Source organism: Miscanthus floridulus, chromosome 13, assembly GCF_019320115.1.
Source record: "Miscanthus floridulus cultivar M001 chromosome 13, ASM1932011v1, whole genome shotgun sequence".
NCBI classification, from domain to species: Eukaryota; Viridiplantae; Streptophyta; class Magnoliopsida; order Poales; family Poaceae; genus Miscanthus; species Miscanthus floridulus.
In genome coordinates this window covers 81,371,253-81,389,609 of record NC_089592.1, presented here as the reverse complement: position 1 = coordinate 81,389,609, position 18,357 = coordinate 81,371,253, and the positions used below count along the sequence as shown (strand labels likewise).

The 18,357-nt window shown below is 44.1% G+C and overlaps 1 pseudogene; it reads right to left on the bottom strand.

Moving 5' to 3' along the window:
- Positions 1-3,559: 3,559 nt before the first annotated feature.
- On the bottom strand, positions 3,560-17,972 carry LOC136500147 (wall-associated receptor kinase-like 9; annotated as a pseudogene).
- Positions 17,973-18,357: the final 385 nt, after the last annotated feature.

The following is an 18,357-nucleotide window of genomic DNA, read 5'->3' as shown; positions in this document are numbered from 1 at the left end:
CGCTGAGGTGGCACTCGGCAAAGAGGCCGTCAGAGTTGACGTCAGATTTGTTTTTGCCGAATGCTGACGTGACACTCGACAAAGGCTTTACCGAGTGCCCGATATGTGGCACTCGGCAAAGAAACCTTTGCCGACGGGTTCTTTGCCGACTGCTCTTTGCCGAGTGCAATAGGGGCTTTGCCGAGTGTCCTAAGCACTCGGCGAAGAGCCCGTCTGCAGTAGTGAATTAACTCCGACGCTGTGCCCAGCCAGGCACCGGCCGGCCAGTGATCTCTCCCAGTCAGCCAGGCACCGCGTGCCGGTCCACTGACGCCGCTAGATAGCTCAGGGGCGCTTGCACATCGGGGGTTCCTGTGCGGTGCAGTCCAGGGCGCATAGGCAGGTAGGTATAGCAAGGTCAAGCAAGCAAGGAAGGGCCGGCGGCCCGGCGCGCGGGTCAGCAAGCGATGCTTTTGCGGCTGTAGTTGCACACTTACACGACGAGGCAGGACGGCACCAAGGGCTGGCTAGCTCGGGGCACTCGGCGGAGCAAGAGGTTGAAGATGACTGAAGCTTATGCAAAATCTTAGGCAACTGCTGTGGAGACACACCCTTTTTTAATTTTCTGCTATTTGTCTCTTTTCTAGCTCGTATTGTTGGGATTAATGCAGAAGCTCTAAATAAAGAAGCCTCAAATTAGTAATAGTACGATTGTTATTGGTCTTATTTTCCAAGAAGAAAGAGAGGCACTTTAAAAACAAAAGGAGCATTTGCAACAAAAACAACATGAAAAAAAATGAACACGAAGATGAACCTGGGCATCCGTTGATGAGGTAAGGGTTGCCTTTGTATCCACTGGAGCAGCTACAGGCGTAGCCCGCATCATTGTTGACGCATTGGCTATTGTTGGCGACACAAGCATAGGGCACATTCTTGTCATTTTTTGCACTTTTACATTTCTTGCGTGTAATACCCCATTGCATCACGACAGGTGCCGTTGCGTTGTCAGTGTCATAGAACGCTGACGATGTGAGATAAGTGGTGTTGAATTTGAAGGCTTTTCTCTCTATCACAGTGACATAATTGCAAGGGTACTCCTCCCTCTGCATCTGATCAAAATCTGATTCTGACTGGTGTTATGCCATGGGTCGGTAAAAGAGACTTGACCTGCACACTCCTCGGGAGGTTGACCTGGCAGCACCCAGCAGTAGGGGAGCGTGTGCCGTCCTTGAGATCATCGTCGCATGACGTCTGGCAGCCGATAATGTACTGGGAATGTTGCGGAAAATTTCATATCAGCTAGCTGGAGTTGATAGATACTCGTAGCATAGCACTCAGGATAATAACGGGAGTATATGTTTAGAGACGTTGGCCTTGTACGGGTCTCGTTTAGTCAAAAACTTTACTTTGTTCATTTGTGTGGGTGGCTGTAAGATGGAGTTCTTTACGGCTCGTGTGTTGGCCTACGGGCCGAACCTTATAATAATTGGCCTGATTCTAACTGTTGGTAGATGAAGCCGGGTATGAACTATCATTTATCTAAAAAAAAATATGTTTAGAGTGCCGTGGAATATTAAGATTACTTACATGTAGGCAGAACTTCCGCACCCGAGACAGATGACTGTGTTATCCTTGTGCGATATCACGTAAGGCGTGCCGGTAATGTTCATCCGCGCTTCGTTGGATTGATTGTAGCACTGCCGAGAGATATGAGTCTTGACCCGGAGCTTGTTATATATGCGCGCGTCACATAGATGTTGATCACCTCCAACTTATATTACCATGACCATCATCATGAAACAGCTTCCTGCCGCCCGCAGCCGTCGTGCAGGTGAGTTACGTTGAAACTGCTTGGTGATTGCGCACTGTGGTTCCAAGCCGAACGGGTAAGGGACGTCGATGTCGCCGCACCTCGTCGAGCAGCCAGGACTCCGTGCCATCGGAATCCCCACACCGCCGAAGGTGTGACAACTCCATGGGACGAGTATTAGTTGCTTTGCCTGGGTCTGGTTTTTCACAGCACCACAGCTGTAGGGTATATTATAGAGGATTGGACGCAGAGGAGACACTTGACTTAATTACTATTGTCAACGCACTGACCTGTTCTATTTTGGATTTTTTTTCCCATGACGCTGCCAGGAACAGTGATTTCGTTAGTGCGCTAAAACGACCGCACCATGACGCTGCTAAGAGTATATATACTTTCTCTGAAACACGGTGTGCCGGCGCTGCCGCCCCGAGCCGGCAATCTGTTGCGTCACCTCGATCAAGATTCGCGCGATTGGCTTACATTTTGATCAGCTAAAGTAAATTTCGTTCTCCTAATTTTTGTCACACAAGTTCGTATACTACTGCTGTTGTGCCCTGCCTGCAGGTAAACACTTTGACTGACGCCACCTTTAGTGATTGGACCTTTATAATATTTATTTACATCATGCTAACATTTAGGAAAAGAAAAAAAAAACACTTCGACGCACTGTCACCCTTACCCACACTGCCTGCTGACAAATGCCTCTCACATGTATTCAAGTGGTTACAAAATGTTCTCTCCTGGACTCAAACGTCAAAACACTTAAAATTAATATTCGTATTTGTCTTTTTGTTTCAAATTTTGTAATATCCAAATTCCTGTCTATCAAACACTCCTAAAAAAATGTACTATTGGTTTGCGTCTAGCTGTAGTGCACTAGAACAAAAACCCTCGAGACCACACTTGGCTTGCAGCTCGTGAGTCCACATTTCAAGGATCTGCAAAATCCAGTTGCTGCACTTTTACTTGAGTAAGTGAAAGATGTCGCTAGCCACGGCAGAGTCACGGACTACTTCAGCCGGTTGGTGGCCATCACAAAGCTCCATCGCGGTCGGGTCCAAACAGGCATGATTTAACACACACATATATAACCACGACAATAATTTATCAAAGCCCACAAAATAGAGGAAAAGAAATAGGGAAGAAATTAAGATCACCAATCAGCCGTTGAAGGAACTTGTTCTTCCATGTCACCAGGATCTAGCAGCAGGTTAGGCTTGGATTTGGTACCATTGTGATTAATACTCACAAAATTGGAAAACATATCAGATATAAATCAAGCCATATGTTATTTCAGAACCGAAACATTTCTTTCAAATACCGTTTCTTCCTGACCTTCTTTGTTTCATGATTGTACTGCTACGCTATTTCTTTTTCAATAAATTTCCGGTAGGGGTTTAAACCCCTCCTGTTCCATAAAAAAAAACTGGAAATCTAGAACTAACTGAATCAGAGAAAAGATCTACAACAACATGGTCACCATTCATAATGAAAGTTCAATGGGTGATCGACTTGGGCAGCTGATTATTTGAATGTCATCCCTACAACATACAGGAAGTAGGCTACACTTATTACAAGAAGATTTCCACATTCAAACATTCAAATAAGCATACACTTAAAAGTTCATCTGGGGTACGCTGCTGACAACAAGATTTCCATTTCCATAGTGTATTGCCTGCTTGCTTCATTGGTAACCAATTCAATCGACTTGTTGTGATCCCTTGTTTGATTAGGACCATATCTCCTTGATGTTTTAATGAAAGGAACCTGCTACTTTTTAAAAATTAAATTCTCAAGTGTCATCTCCACTTCTCTCATTGGAGGCCGATCATCTCTCCTCGATTTGGTACACAATGTCGCCAATCTAGCTACTTCTAGGATTTCTCCATCCTCCTCCTCCATAACCTGAGGATCTATTATGTCACCCGGTCTACCTTTTGTGAGTAGTGATGTAAAACGTGTAACAAGATCATCACCATTGTCAGACCGATAGAAAAATGGTTTTCTTCTAGTTAGCAATTCTATACGAACAACACCAAAACTAAAAACATCACTCTTATCAGTAAACCGACCTGTATTATAGTACATGGGATCTAAATAACCAATTGTTCCTTGAATGGCTGTAGTCACTCCGGTCTGATCAATTCTGATGTACCTTGAAGCACCAAAGTCTGATACCTTTGCAGTTAAATTATCATCAAGAAGTATGTTGGTGGTTTTAATATCTCTATGAAATATTGGCATTGAAGCAGCCAAATATAGGTAGGATAGTGCTCTAGCAACTTCAAGTGCAATTCTTAGTCGATCAGCCCATGATAATGATATTGGTCCTCCAACATGAAGATGATGATAAAGGGTTCTATTTGAAATGAACTCATAAATCAGGAGTGGAACTTATATCTCGAGGCAACATCCTAAAAGCTTAACCACATTTCTATGATTCACTTGAGAAAGAACGACGACTTCATTTATGAATTCATTGATTTCTCTTTGTACTACAATCTTCGATTTCTTGATTGCCACAACATTTAGACCTAGATTCCCTTTAAACACAGTACCATGCCCTCCACCACCAATCACACGCTCTCTATCGAAATTGTTTGTAGCTTTCTCTAGCTCCCTTAAGGTAATAATCATCCTCTCACTGATGTTTGCATTTCGTGATATCAGTTGTTGCAACAATAAACCATAATTTTGCTTGAAAAATTTTTGTTTAATTTTTCTTGTCTTGATCTTACGCATTATGGAGGGGCTGATGAGTGCTAGAACCAAGAAACATGTGCCACTGCCTACTCCAAGCCCGATGCTTAAACCTAAAATGTAAAATGATGGGTCAAAATTCTTGAAGTTGGATTGGAAAAAATATTATTCATTCCATTCCAAGGTATTGGTTGTTTTAGTTTTATCCTAAATAAAAGTTCTCTAACTTTGACCAAATTTATAGAAAAATATACTAAAATCTAAAATGTCAGGTACATTGACTACCAAGACATATTTTATTGTTGATTTAATGAAACTAATTTACATTATAATGTTGGTGTGTTTTTTCTACAAAATTGATTAAAATCTGAATAAATTTTACTTTGGATAAAACTAAAACAACCATCGCTTTGTAACAAAAGGAGTAAATATGGTGGACGCGGTGGCTTGTTACCTGCGGATGAACCCTAGACACATCCCCCCATCCATCCAAGGGCTTCCACAGGTCCCATGTTGACACCAGCACTGGAAACTCCCAGGTAAGTTTCGGTAGACACCATAGCATGAGTTGTGTTATGGGTTCTCACACTCATTTGTATCTACAAAATAAATATACATTGAAGATTATTAAGAAGAAAATTATGTATGTTCGGAAGTCTAGGGATAACATAAGGACCAATGGACAATAAAAATTTCTTATCTTTGCCCTCCCTTTTTATTCATTTTCTAATACACTCATATAGGTTCTATGTAATCTCTATTTAAATGATAGCCTTCAATTATCAATTATTCTACATGGCTTCTATCCCTACCTTTAGTTTTCCCTTGTTTGATTCGCTCCTTAGTGTATCGTTGCCTCGTGTTAATTAAACCATAGCTTAAGTTATGCTAGCTCTTGTATCAGTCCATATGTCATGACTTTGTGAAATGTTGGGGAATGAAGCCTTGCGCCCAAAGGTTCACTAACCATGTCTAATGATGACTTGAAGAATCTTTGACTACAGGCAAAAGGTCCTTAGGGGACGAGGACTAGATCCACACGAAGGCTTCCGGAGAACCAACCAATGGATCAACTCCGAAGGCCAGGCAAACCTTTCGGCAAGAGTCGTCGAGTTGGCCTTCGCGCGAAGCCCCGGAAGGCTTCAGAACACCTCTAGGAGAGAGCGATGACATGAGCATTCGCGCGGGCCCTGAGGGCATCTGGGGAGAAGACTATAAGCGTCTGGCGATTGACTCCGAGAAAGGTGTTTGAAGGTTCGGGGCGCGCCGTTCCCCTAGCTGCTGGAGAGGATGGCTCGGACGGCAAGGGCTCTCGGACCGGGTCAAACAGCCTCGACCAACTGAAGCCTAGGCTCATCAAGGGCCCATTTAGGAAGGCGGTTGTGTATGTAAAGATCATCCCAGCCCCTGAGGCTGTGTACTCAACAGAGAGGGAATACACCTTAGATATACATGTAACTGTACCCTGTAAAAGGGAACTCAAAGAACCCCAATATAGGAGAGATCATTCGGCTCTCCAACCAAGAAATCCTTTGCCTCGGTATTTGTGTCCGTATAGGTCGAAGGCTCCCAGCCCTCATGCTCTTAACACTCTGTCGAGATCCGGCTTTCCCAACATGAATATAGCTTTTGACTTTCTAGTGCAGTTTGAACCTTATTAGTTCTGTACATTCTATTCAAAATTCTTTTATTTTATTAAAATTATCTGTTCCTAAATTATACTCTTAGTTATCACATTGGCAGAAACAATCATTTCATTCTGCACTGAGTGCTCAGGATGTGAATTTACTAAAAATTTATGTGTGAAGTATCGTATTACTTTTTATAAAAACTAAATGAATCGAGTTAATCTGTGAATATAGATATATTAGTGTTTCAATAAAATGTATAAATTATTTATTTATGTCATGGAGAATTAATATAATTCAGAAGACATTGTTAGTGTCACACGTGATCAATCGAGAAACAATTTCTTGATTCATATGCCCTCAAAGTATATATATTTACGGATCATCCATGTACCTATACTTAGTTTATATAGGTGGCAAGTAGCATATTTGTTTACATTGAGTTTATTTTCTAATATTAATAGTGGTAAAAGTGGTACATAATCATATTATTAGGGGTGGTTTAAGACATTTTTCTAATATCATACGTGGTTAATTTAGATGTTCAATTAAAGGATTATTTTGGTTTACTTTTAGTATTGTCTCGTGGAAGTATTTAGAAGCAAATTTTGAGAATTGATTCATAGTATCTTTCATAATGATAGTGGGTAATTTAAATGAAAATTTAGGTAGTTCCTTCACGTGTTATTTCAAAATAGCAGAAATGGTTAATATAGATGCATTTCTAGGGGTTACTTTATCCGGATCTTATAATTGCAATGGTGGGTAATTTTTTTAATACAATGTCAACATTACTAATTGGTGAGTTCTTTCGAAGCCTCCACACTAATCCTCATGTAATAAAAATAATACATACAATTTATTGAAAATTCAAAAACATTGTGCCACCATGTAGACTTTAATCAAAATTGACAATAATAGCCATTATATCTATTCTATTTTCTATAATATTACCCATGCCAAAAAAAAAACTAAAACAAAACTATAGATCTATATTTAAACTATGGTCCTATGCCATTATAAAAAATGCTTCAAAATAACACAAAAAACTATATCTAAATTACCTACCTCTGCCATTACAAAATAGCTAAACTCCCCAATCATTGCCTAAGTTACCCAGTTATGCAAATATCGAAAATAATCTGAGGTAGCCCATAAATATGCATCTCATTACGCCATTATTAGAAATAATCAAAAGTAAGCACACATATGCCATTCTGAAAAACTATTGTAGGGAACACCCTTGGCTTTTATCTAAATTACTTACCTCCACCATTATTAACTAGAACATAAAGTATCCCGTAAATTTTAATATCTCACAGTTGCAGTTAAATTATCATCAAGAAGTATGTTGGTGGTTTTAACATCTCTATGAAATATTGGCATTGAAGTAGCCGAAATGTAGGTAGGATAGTGCTCTAGCAACTTCAAGTGCAATTCTCAGCCGATCAGTCCATGATAATGATATTGGTCCTTCAACATGAAGATGATGATAAAGGGTTCCATTTGAAATGAACTCATAAATTAGGAGTGGGAACTTCTGTCTCAAGGAACCTTGAAGTGATAACTTCAATTATCAATTACTCAGATTTACATGGTTTCCATGCATAATCGGTTTCCTCCATAATCATAGCTTTCCTTGTTTCAATCACGCCTCATTATGTCGTCACTCTGTGTTTAGTACCATAGCTTAATTAATATAAGTTATGCTAGCTCTTGTTGCAGTCTATATGTCATAACTATGTGAATCTAGGTTTTGGATTTCCAATGTAACTTTGAACTTATTAGTTCCTATTGTACATTTTTTCAACATTTTTTTAAAATTTTATTAGAATTATGTGTTCTACATCCTATAGTGTACTCTTAGTTACCATATATTAGAATAAATAATCATTTCAGCCTACATCTAGCGCTCAGGATGTGAATTTCCCCTATGAAAAGTATACATGTAGTATTGTACAAGTTTTTTTAGGATCCGCTGCTTGGTTGAAAATGAAATATGTCCACTGCCTTTGCATGAGCAAGGAAACTGAAGTAAAAAATCAAAATAACGAAGATGAAGATGAACCTGTGCATCCGCCGACGATGTAAGGGTTACCTTCCTCGTATCCGTCTGAGCACTTGCAAACATAGCCCGCATAATTAGTGCTACAATAGCTATTGTTGCTAACACACGCATAAGGTGTAGTCTTGCTGATTTTAGCTTCTGCACATGTATGTTGTGTGATTGCCCATTCCATCACCACTGGTGTCTGTGCATGGTCTCTATCATAAAACAGCGTCGAGGTGACATAAGTGGTGCTGAAGTTGAAGGCTGCTTTCTCCATCACAGTAACATAATTGCAAGGGTGCTCCCTCCATATCTGACTGGTATTGGATAACGGGTTGAAGTAGCCATGATAATACCTCACGCCCCGAGGAAGGTCCACCTGGTAGCACCCGCAGTAAAGGAGCATGAGTTGTTCTTGGGGCTCATATCATCGCAAGTCGTCAAGCAACCAATTGCATACTGCGAATATTAGAAGGCTGTGATGAGTATATATGTGTATGTTTAGAGAAGTGTGGAACATATATCGAAGACTTAAAATGTCGCTGACCATGTAGGCTACACTTTTGAACCCTAGAACGACGATTTTATTATCACCTAATTTGTGGATCCGTTGTAGCACTGCCGAGAGATGTAATTCTTTTGCCAGGCCTTGTTATCCTGCACAGAGATTTTGGTCACCTCAACGATACCCTGAAACAGCTTGGTGACGCCCTGATCAGTTGTGTTGAAGTGGAGATGAAATCCACTGTGGATTGCACACTGGCGTTCACTATGCCAGAAAAGCTTATCAGTGACGCGTCTAGACAGTCATTAGTGACACGGAAAACACGTGTCACTTACATTGCGTATGTGATGTGAAAAGATCAGTAACGTGTAAAAGCGCGTTACTAATGATGGTCCACAGTGACACGTATAGCTGAAACACGTCTCTAATGTGAATTATCAGTGACGCTTAAAGCCAAAACGCGTCTCCAATGTGAGTGACCAGTGACGCGTATGGACAAAACTCGTCTCTGAGGAAGCTCTCATCAGAGACGTATTTTGGTTAGACGTGTCACTGATGACAATTTACAAAAAAAAACTCCACTAGGGTCCTACATACATCAGTCATGTTTCATCCATTCCATTAATCAAATTCTTTATACAGTTACATACAAAGCAATCGAACTCTTTATACAAACAAGTACACTTGATGAGCTAAGAAATCACATCCACCTAGCAACAAAAGCAGTAGTGCAGACTGTACAGTTCCCTAGGTTCAAATTCAGTGCAGCCCCATATAAAGGATGGTTCTTTGACTTGGCCTTCCTTGCTGGATCATAATCGGCATTGCTGACACTCAGCTATTATTTGCTGCAGGCTGATACATGCAAACACCAAGAGCATAATTAAAAGATGAAGGGAGAGAGCATAACATTATTCAAAAATTGCAGACTGCTTCCACTGACATGTACACAATGCTAGAAATAACAATAGCAGTTACTATTTCCTCATGACAATTGGGTATGTACACAGATGCTGCAATCATTAGCTGACTTTTCTAAACTCAATATAGCAAAGTGATACAACTAATTACACAATAACAGCAGATGTACACTATTCTGCCAAACGTTGCTATTTTGACTGCTGATGAGAAGATCCAATGATCCATAGTTGCAGACTAAAGGGAAAAAGGGGAGTACAAGTGGAAGGCATCAGATAGAACACATTTTCGATTAATAATTTAATACTCAACTTCATTTTTAAGAGCAAAGTTCTATTTTTCGTTGTTAGATGTACATAATACTAGATCTTAGTAGTGGTAATATATACAGGCAAGGAAAAATGACTTAAAAAGGATAAAAGGATAGAGTACACATTAATCAAATTACTTGCAAGAAGGGTTCACATGGTACTTGCCCATCTGCAATTATCAATAGGTCGTGATATATATTGCCCACCACTTTGCAGCCCTCATCCTCATTGCCCAACTCAATGGATTTGTCTCCCCAGCCACAAAGAACCAGTTAACCACCATGAAGATAAAATACAACTATCAACTTTTTGAACACAGCAACTATCATATATTAGATTGATAACCCACTACCCAGAAGGGTAATTTTCTGTGTCACCATACAACAGACTGGAAGGGTAGTTTTTTTCTTTACCTAGCATCATATTGAGCAAAATTTCAGTTGTACCGGTGAAATATATACCCTTTAAAAAAGCACATGACATAAAACTCAACTTGGGACATGCTCATGTACTAGACCTTCCATTCCAGGTACGAATCAAGCTGAAACTCCAAGTATTTAACCAAACATCTGGAGAAACAGAAGAAAGTTTTCGGAAAAAGATTTCTGAACTCGAACCAGCAATTACAAAAAAACAGGAGTTCTGATAGCATTACGTTTCATCCTCAAAACAAGCTGCTTATAGAACATGATGAATAAGTTACCAGATCGCTGCCACTAATTAATGTAAGCCAATTTACATTTAAGCATACTTAGTAGCTCTGAACATGCAGTCTATACTCAAAACTACTAATTCAGATCATACTTTAATCTGTCATGAGAGTTCTAGGTGCCACTGTAAAGCAACACAGCAAAAAGATAGTGCTAGGTGCCACTGTAAAACAACACAGCAAAAAGATAGTGCACCAACTATGAAGGTTTGCAACAGCACTAAAGCACTGGCCATAGCATACACATGAATTTAATCCAGGCTGTCTAAGAATCTAAGTCCAAGATTAGAAGTACCTGTCGATGAAATCTGGTCGGCAGTCTACCGAGGGGTATACCCACGGTAGTAGATGATCGGTGGAGGTGCGCGTAATAGGAACCGGATGGTGACACAAGACGCAAAGACAACGATTTAGACAGGTTCGGGCCGTCTGATCGACGTAATACCCTACGTCATGTGTCTTTGTTAGATTGTATTGAATATGAGATGAATTCGAGGAGGGTCCCTGTCCGCCTTATATAGTCTGGGGGCAGGGTTACAAGTTGGTTAGATCTAGATCTATTCAGGTATATGGTAAGTATTTACAAGGAATACGATATCTATCATATCCGAACAGATCCTTCTCTATCTTCAAGATTCCTTCCTAAAACTGTGTGATGCATGCCGATCAGTGTCTTGCATCACACGCTGTCGGGAACCTAGTATCGGGGTACCCCAGAAGGTGGAACCAATAACCATCGAATGTTAAAAACTCCCGGACGGACAAGGGCGCCACTGCGTTTCTTGCTCGAATGACAGGAGTTTGGTTCCGCCTCGCCCGACGCCCTTAGGCCAGCTCCGCCTTGCCCGAGGGTTAAGGGCCAGACTCCGCCTCGCCCGACGCCTTTGGATCAGCTCCGTCTCGCCCGAGGGCTAAGGGCTAGACTCTGCCTCGCCCGACGCCCTTGGGCCAGCTCCGCCTCGCCCGAGGGCTGGGCTTGGCCCCACCTCACCCGAGGGCTAAGGGCTAGACTCCGCCTCGCCCGACGCCCTTGGCCAGCTTCGCCTCGCCCGAGGGCTGGGCTCGACTCCGCCTCGCCAGACGCCTTTGGGTCAGCTCCGCCTCGCCTGAGGGCTAAGGGCTAGACTCTGCCTCGCCCGACCCCTGAGGGCTGGGCTCGGTCTCGCACGACGGATAAAAGCTAGGCTCCACCTCGCCCGACGTCCGAGGACGGACCTCGCCTCGCCCGATGTCCGAAGACTGGTTTCGTCTCGCCTAACAACCTCTCCCTGCTCCCTCATGATGATAGGTACAGGGTAGGACAAGACGTTCGGGTCAACCGCGGCTTCGAGGACCATACCCTGTGCCCCGGCAGGAAAAGTACTACCAGGGAACGACGGGATGGGTGCTTTAGACCCTTCCAGGCGTGGCAGAGCCTGAATAGTGTTGCAGGCGCATGCTCTTCGCCCTACAGAGTTGTAGGCGCCGCCTTCAGTCCTCAGACACGGAACTCGACGTAGACATACGACAACCACTACGGTCCAGGAAAGGGCTCGTGCCCTCCACAATGACGGATGTGCTGTCACCGCGCTATGGTCTCAAGGGAGAGGCGCCTGCTCCACGATCCCTCGGGCCCATCAGATCGGAGCACTCGCTTCGGCCTCCAGACGCCCTCTCCGATCGGAAGGCCTTGCCCACAGCGCTACTTCAAACCTCGACCCCGCGTCCCTCCGATGGGGACTCATAGGAATTAGAAGGCGTGCGGAGCAAGGCTGGGTAAGGCTCATAAGTCAAAACCACTATACCAGAGTCCATGCCCTACGCAGAGCAGTACTCTGTAGCCACCCTGACATTCTACAGCAGCATCGACAGTATTGTAGGCGCTTACCATTATCTCATACCCACCGGAATGGACAACAAGGCTCGGTAGACGTGAACAACAAGGCTTGGAAGCATACACACCCTTTCCCTCTCACTTGTAAGGCCGTCCTCTTCATCTATAAAAGGGGATGTGCTTCCTCCAACAAAGGGACCGACTTTTGACAACACAACACACATCACACACGGTCAAGCTGCTACCAGGCTCTTGGCAACCTTTCGACCCTTCCATCAAAGACTTGGGACCAGTCCCTCTCTCGACCGTTTGTACCTCCTACTACGAACTATTTTCGGTGCTAATAACACAAGCAGCAACAGACTGGACATAGGGACATTTAGCCCGAACCAGTATAAATCTTGTGTCATTTAGCGCACCACCCGGGCCTAACGCGCATCAATATAAATTTGCTTGCCGGTGCTTGTTCGAAACACCGACACACGCCTTCTTCTTATGGGCTGGACCACCCCTGGCAGTGCTGCCCATGTCCATTGCCATGGGTACCTGGGGTTATACCCCCCACAGCTAGTCCCCGAGCGTCTTGTATCCGCTGAGTAACGCCGTCTTGAGCAAGTCTGAGTAGTTTAACTTGGAGTCAACTAGCAAATCTAGCAATCTGACCACTTTAACTGGTAATCCAATCAATAAAACGAAGTGTCGACCAGTTTAACTGGTAATCCAATCAATAGAACAAAGTGCCGATCAGTTTAACTGGTAATCCGACTGGTGGAAATTGAAGCCAGCCAATTTATCAGCCGACCTGATCTCGGACTTAGCCAAGTAAGGCTTGCCAGAAAGATGTAAGGAGCTCAAGTTTAAAATTTAAAAATTTTCCACCTTAGGTGAAGTGTACAGACTTAGGCTTCATTGGCAAAGTCAGATGATCATCATCTATGACTTATGCAAAGAGGATATTAGTACTGATATATGCGCCGTAAGGTGCAATATATAAATTATAGTCCCCGATCCTAACAGTAGGTGAAGAAGATGCCTGGTGTCAGGATCCAAGAATTTCAATGATCACTTAGTCAAAACAACCAATTCCCAGCTTAGCCGAGCACACAGCTAGTCCCTAGCTTAGTTGAAAAACCAGTAAGAAGGAAAAACAATACATTCACCGCAAGGTAAAGTGTACACACTTAGTCCCCGAGCCTGCTATAAGATAAAGAAGCATCTTGTAGCAGGATCAAAGAATGAAGTGTAAAGGACGAAGTCCCCGCGCTTAGCACTGGGTACGTGGAGTAAAATTCAATAATATCGAGAGATAAAACATGAAGAAACTAACGATGGAGAAGTAAGCCAACAAGCGAATCAGCAGACAAAGTCCCCAGCTTAGCTGGCGAGCCCCCAGCGTAACTAACGATGAAAACGATAGACAATCCGACCAGTTGGTTGGTGAAGAATCAAGTACCGAGCAGCCCAACCAACTGGTCGGTGGAGAAGTGAGCACCGAGTAGAAGTGAATGCCGAAAGGTCCGACCAACTGGTCGACGAAGAAACCCGAAGGCCAGATGGTGCGACCACCCAAACGATGATCCTGCAATACAAATATGTAGGACGGGTAGTACATGATTTAAAAATAAAATATATGAACTCGGTGGTGAAGAAAATAGAGCGGAGTTTATCGGGAGCAATGTATCCGTGAATTTTATACCCTGCAGAGCGGTTTATGTTTATTTGGACTTTGTTCATATTTGTTAAAAGAATAAAATCCTTAAAAATTGAAGAGTGTTGAGCACTTAAAGATGGAGAAAAATTGGAGAGCATGGAGAATATTGGAGAACCGTGGCGAAAATGGAGACACGCGGCGAAAATTAGACACCGTGGAAAAATTTGGAGACCATGGAGAAATGTGGAGATCGTGGAGAAATATAGAGACCGTGTCAAAAATTGGAGATCGTGGCGAAAATTAAAGACTCGTGGCAGAAATTGGAGACCCATGGAGAAAATTGGAGATCGTGGCGAAAACTGAAGACCATGGCGAGAATTGGAGACTCGTGGCGAGAATTGGAGATCATGGCGAAAATTAGAGATCCATGGCAAGATATGGAGATGTAAACCGACGAAGCAGGTTCAAACATTCAGTATGCTGGGGGGCATTATACCGGCCCAAATAACAATTGACAGAGAAGTTGGAGAGGCGCGAAGGAGGTGGCGCAAATATTGCGGAGGGGGCGAATAATGCGGCGGGGTCAGCGCGGTTTCCCAAAAACCCTGAAGATAAAGGGTCGGGGTCGAACTGTTTCAATCCACCCACAGCAGTGCACTCTCCTCATTCCGCATTAGCACACCTTCCTCGCAACCACAGAGTACTGGGTGCTTCGCCTTCTTGCACACTGCTATAGCCGCAACAGCAGCATCTCCGCAATCAAAATTGTAGCCAAATCGAATCAAATCCGATCCATGGCGAAGGGTGGGAAGAAACGCAGGCACTCGAGCCCGAAGAAGCCAGGGAGGGAGGTGGCGGAGAGTACCAGCGAGGTCCACCGCGACCAGGAGTGGGTCAAATCTACGACCACCCAGAAGATCCTGGAAGGAATGATGTTCGAAGTTGTCCTACAAGATCAAGCAACCACCGGATGGCACCCTGTTGTAGGTGAACCATTCCCGACCCCCGATACCAGCGAACTCATTGTATTCATGGCTTATTTTTGTTCGCGGGTTTGGGATTCATGAGCATCCTTTCCTATGGAAACTTCTTGGTTACTACGGAATTAGCCTGTGCCATCTCCATCCCACAGTATCCTTCATATCTCCCTCTTCATTAAACTATGCGAAGCGTTCATCAGAATCGCTCCACACTTCAATCTTTTTTGCTATTTCTTCTGCCTCAAACCCTTTTTTGGATCTGGGTCCCCTAAAGTGGTCGGCGGTGTTTATCTGCAGCTGAGGGATGGAATGGTTAGAGAATACATACAAGTGCCTCTTAACACGTCGTTGAAAGGATGGAATGCTAAGTGGTTTTATATTAGAAATGCTGAACCGAGCCTGTCTGCCGGCATAGACCACTTAGTAGTGCCAAACGCAAACTGGTCGGCAAGACCAAATGGTGAGGAGATGACCCAAGTCGCTGAGCTTCTGTAGATTCTGGGTCACATGCGAAATAATCTTAATGGAATTGGTGTAGCCATCAACTTCGTCTGCCGCCGGATTCAGCCGAGCAAGGAGAGAGTCCACCCTGCGTATGAATACGCAGGTGACAAAGATACCGCGCGGGAAGCCCCCAAGAGGATAAGTTCGGGCGTCGCCTATGCTCGGTTCCTGGAGCTTTTTTCAACTAACACCCAACTGAACAATGTGGGGCAGGAGAGGGCATACAACATAACGAATCCACCACCATGGGTAAGAGTGTACTATTTGTAGTCCTTATAATGTCAAATCTTGATGATGTTAAAATGTCTTCTTGAGTTTGCCCATGCTAACTGAAATCTTTTATTGGTGAAGAGCTTGTTGAAGCTTTGAGATAGGCGGAGGCCGAAGCGGGTTTGGCGCGTGCTGCCAAGGTGGAGGCAGAAACCGAAACGCGCTTGGCATGAGACGCCAAGGCGGAGGCGGAGACCCAAGCTCTGCTAGCGCGGGAAGCCACCGCGCTGGTGGAGAAACAAAGGGATGAAGCTCGGACGGCGAAAAAACGACTCACGGACGAACTACAATGTGGGTTATTCTTCATGTTAATACTCATCTAGCTATGAGAAGCTTTTTAAGATGATTGCCCTCCTTGTCTGCAGTGATCCGAACCAATAGTCAGGCGCAGTTCCGCGACTTTGCGCTCTGGCTGTAGGCTAGTAAAGAGACGATGAAGGCCATGACTGATGGGATAAAGCCCGTGCTAGACCTCATCGACCCACAGCGCCGGAGCCCGATAGGCGACCACAGTCAGATGTCATCGTGGAGAGGTGTAGGTTGGCGCTGGAGAACTTCAAGCATTACGCTCGTGGAGTCGCTTGTTCTGCCGCGGGCCATGCACTAGCGATTGTCCGATCATTCTACCCCTCGGTGAAGCTCGGACGAATCGATGGTGGCTTTGCTCGAAATCTAAGCGACGAGCAAATCACCGAGCTGGAGGAGGAGGTGTCTGATTCGGCAATCAAGCTGGCGGATGACTTAGATCTGTTCGGCGATGCTGATCCTCAACCATGATGACATGTAACAAATTTATCTGCATTATGCCGAACAGCTATGTATGAAACATTATGTTTAAGATGTACAAAATGTTAATATTTAATATTAACAATGCATTGTTAATTCTTTATCTTGTTATCTGCCCTGGCTATTCCACACCCCATGGCTTTAAGAGCTTAGCTCCTGTGCGCGCTTAGGAATATAGGTATCGCCGAGGAGCCACTGTCGACTGCCCATGATGCAGAGCACTATTGCCCTTGCACGTTTAGGTGCTAGACTGAGAACATGACTTCTTCTAGATAACGCGAAGAACTTGACTGGTCGGCGAATCAAAGGGTGATAGTATATGTCATCTTAAAGATGTTTAGTATGGAGAAAAAAGTAACTTGAGAGAAATTATGGAAAATAAATGGAGAAAACATCACAGATATAATTATTATTGAAATACATAAAAAAGTACATATCTTTAGTAGAACATCTCAAGGATAGAAACGCCTAAGGTGTTCAATGCGCCATGAATTAGGGGTGTCGACACCATCTTGATCGCAGAGCCTATATGACACTAGTCGGGTTGCAGCCTTTACGTCATATGGGCCTTCTTGGAGCCAGCAATGCAAGCCTCCATTCTTGCTGAGAGATCTATTGCTTTGGCAAGGGCGAGTCCTCTTTCACATTCGTAGACGGTGGAGACATTGGCGCGTAGGGTGAGGACACCCTGCTCCGTTGGAATCTTCAATGACGGATAGACATAATGGGGCACAACCAAGAATGGCGTGGTAGGCGGTGTCGAAGTCTGCCATAAAGAAATTGACGTACTCAGTACGAAAGTGGTCGACGCTGCCAAACTAGACTGGCAAGGTGATCTGCCCCAAAGGTTGGGACGCTCTGCCAGATACAATACCCCAAAATGGAGAATCAACATGGATGACATCGTCCTTTGTGAGGCCTAACTCAGTTAGGGCTTCGGCGAAGAGGATATTGAGGGCACTCCCACCGTCGATGAGGACCTTCTTGAACCGCACGTTGCGGATGGTTGGATCTAGCACGAGTGGGAAATGCCTAGGGTATAGGATATCTGCCCATTGGTCGGCCCTACTGAATGTGACAGGATGCTCCGACCAGTCTAGATATTTAGGATCGTCAACCGTGTCGTACTTGGTGATCGACATGACATGCCGAGCGGTGAGCTTCTGCTAGAGTTTGCTCTCGGAGGCGGCGCATCCTCCAAAGATCGCTGCAACCGTCTTGTTGGCATCTTGGAAAGCAAGTCGTGCATCCTTAAGACGCTCCTCCTCCTTGCTGTCATCGAACTCATCGTCCTTGCACGTCTGCCGTTTCTGCTGTTCATCGCGGAAAGCTTTGGCCATGCCATAGCATTGCCGCATGGTGTGCTTGTTGTTGTGAATTGGGCACGGACCATCAATGAGCTTTTCGTAGGCAGCATTAAAATTGCGCTTAGTGCGTGGCTGCTCTACGTTGTTGATGAAGTTTTCCAGTCAACGGTGACGTGGCTGTGCAATCCTCGATCCCTATGGCCGATCATTATGTCGGCGTTCATGATCGTCGTAACACCTGTCGCGATCTTCATAACGTCGTTCTTCACGGCGATCATCATCACGACGTGGGTGGCGATGCAAGCGGGAAGCACGAGCAACGTCGTCCTTGAACTGCCAATCAGCTTCTTCGGAATCTGTGTATGAGTTTGCAATCTTAAGGAGTTCGCCGATGGTCTAGGGCCTCTTGTGGTAAAGTTTGGAACGCAGCTCCTGA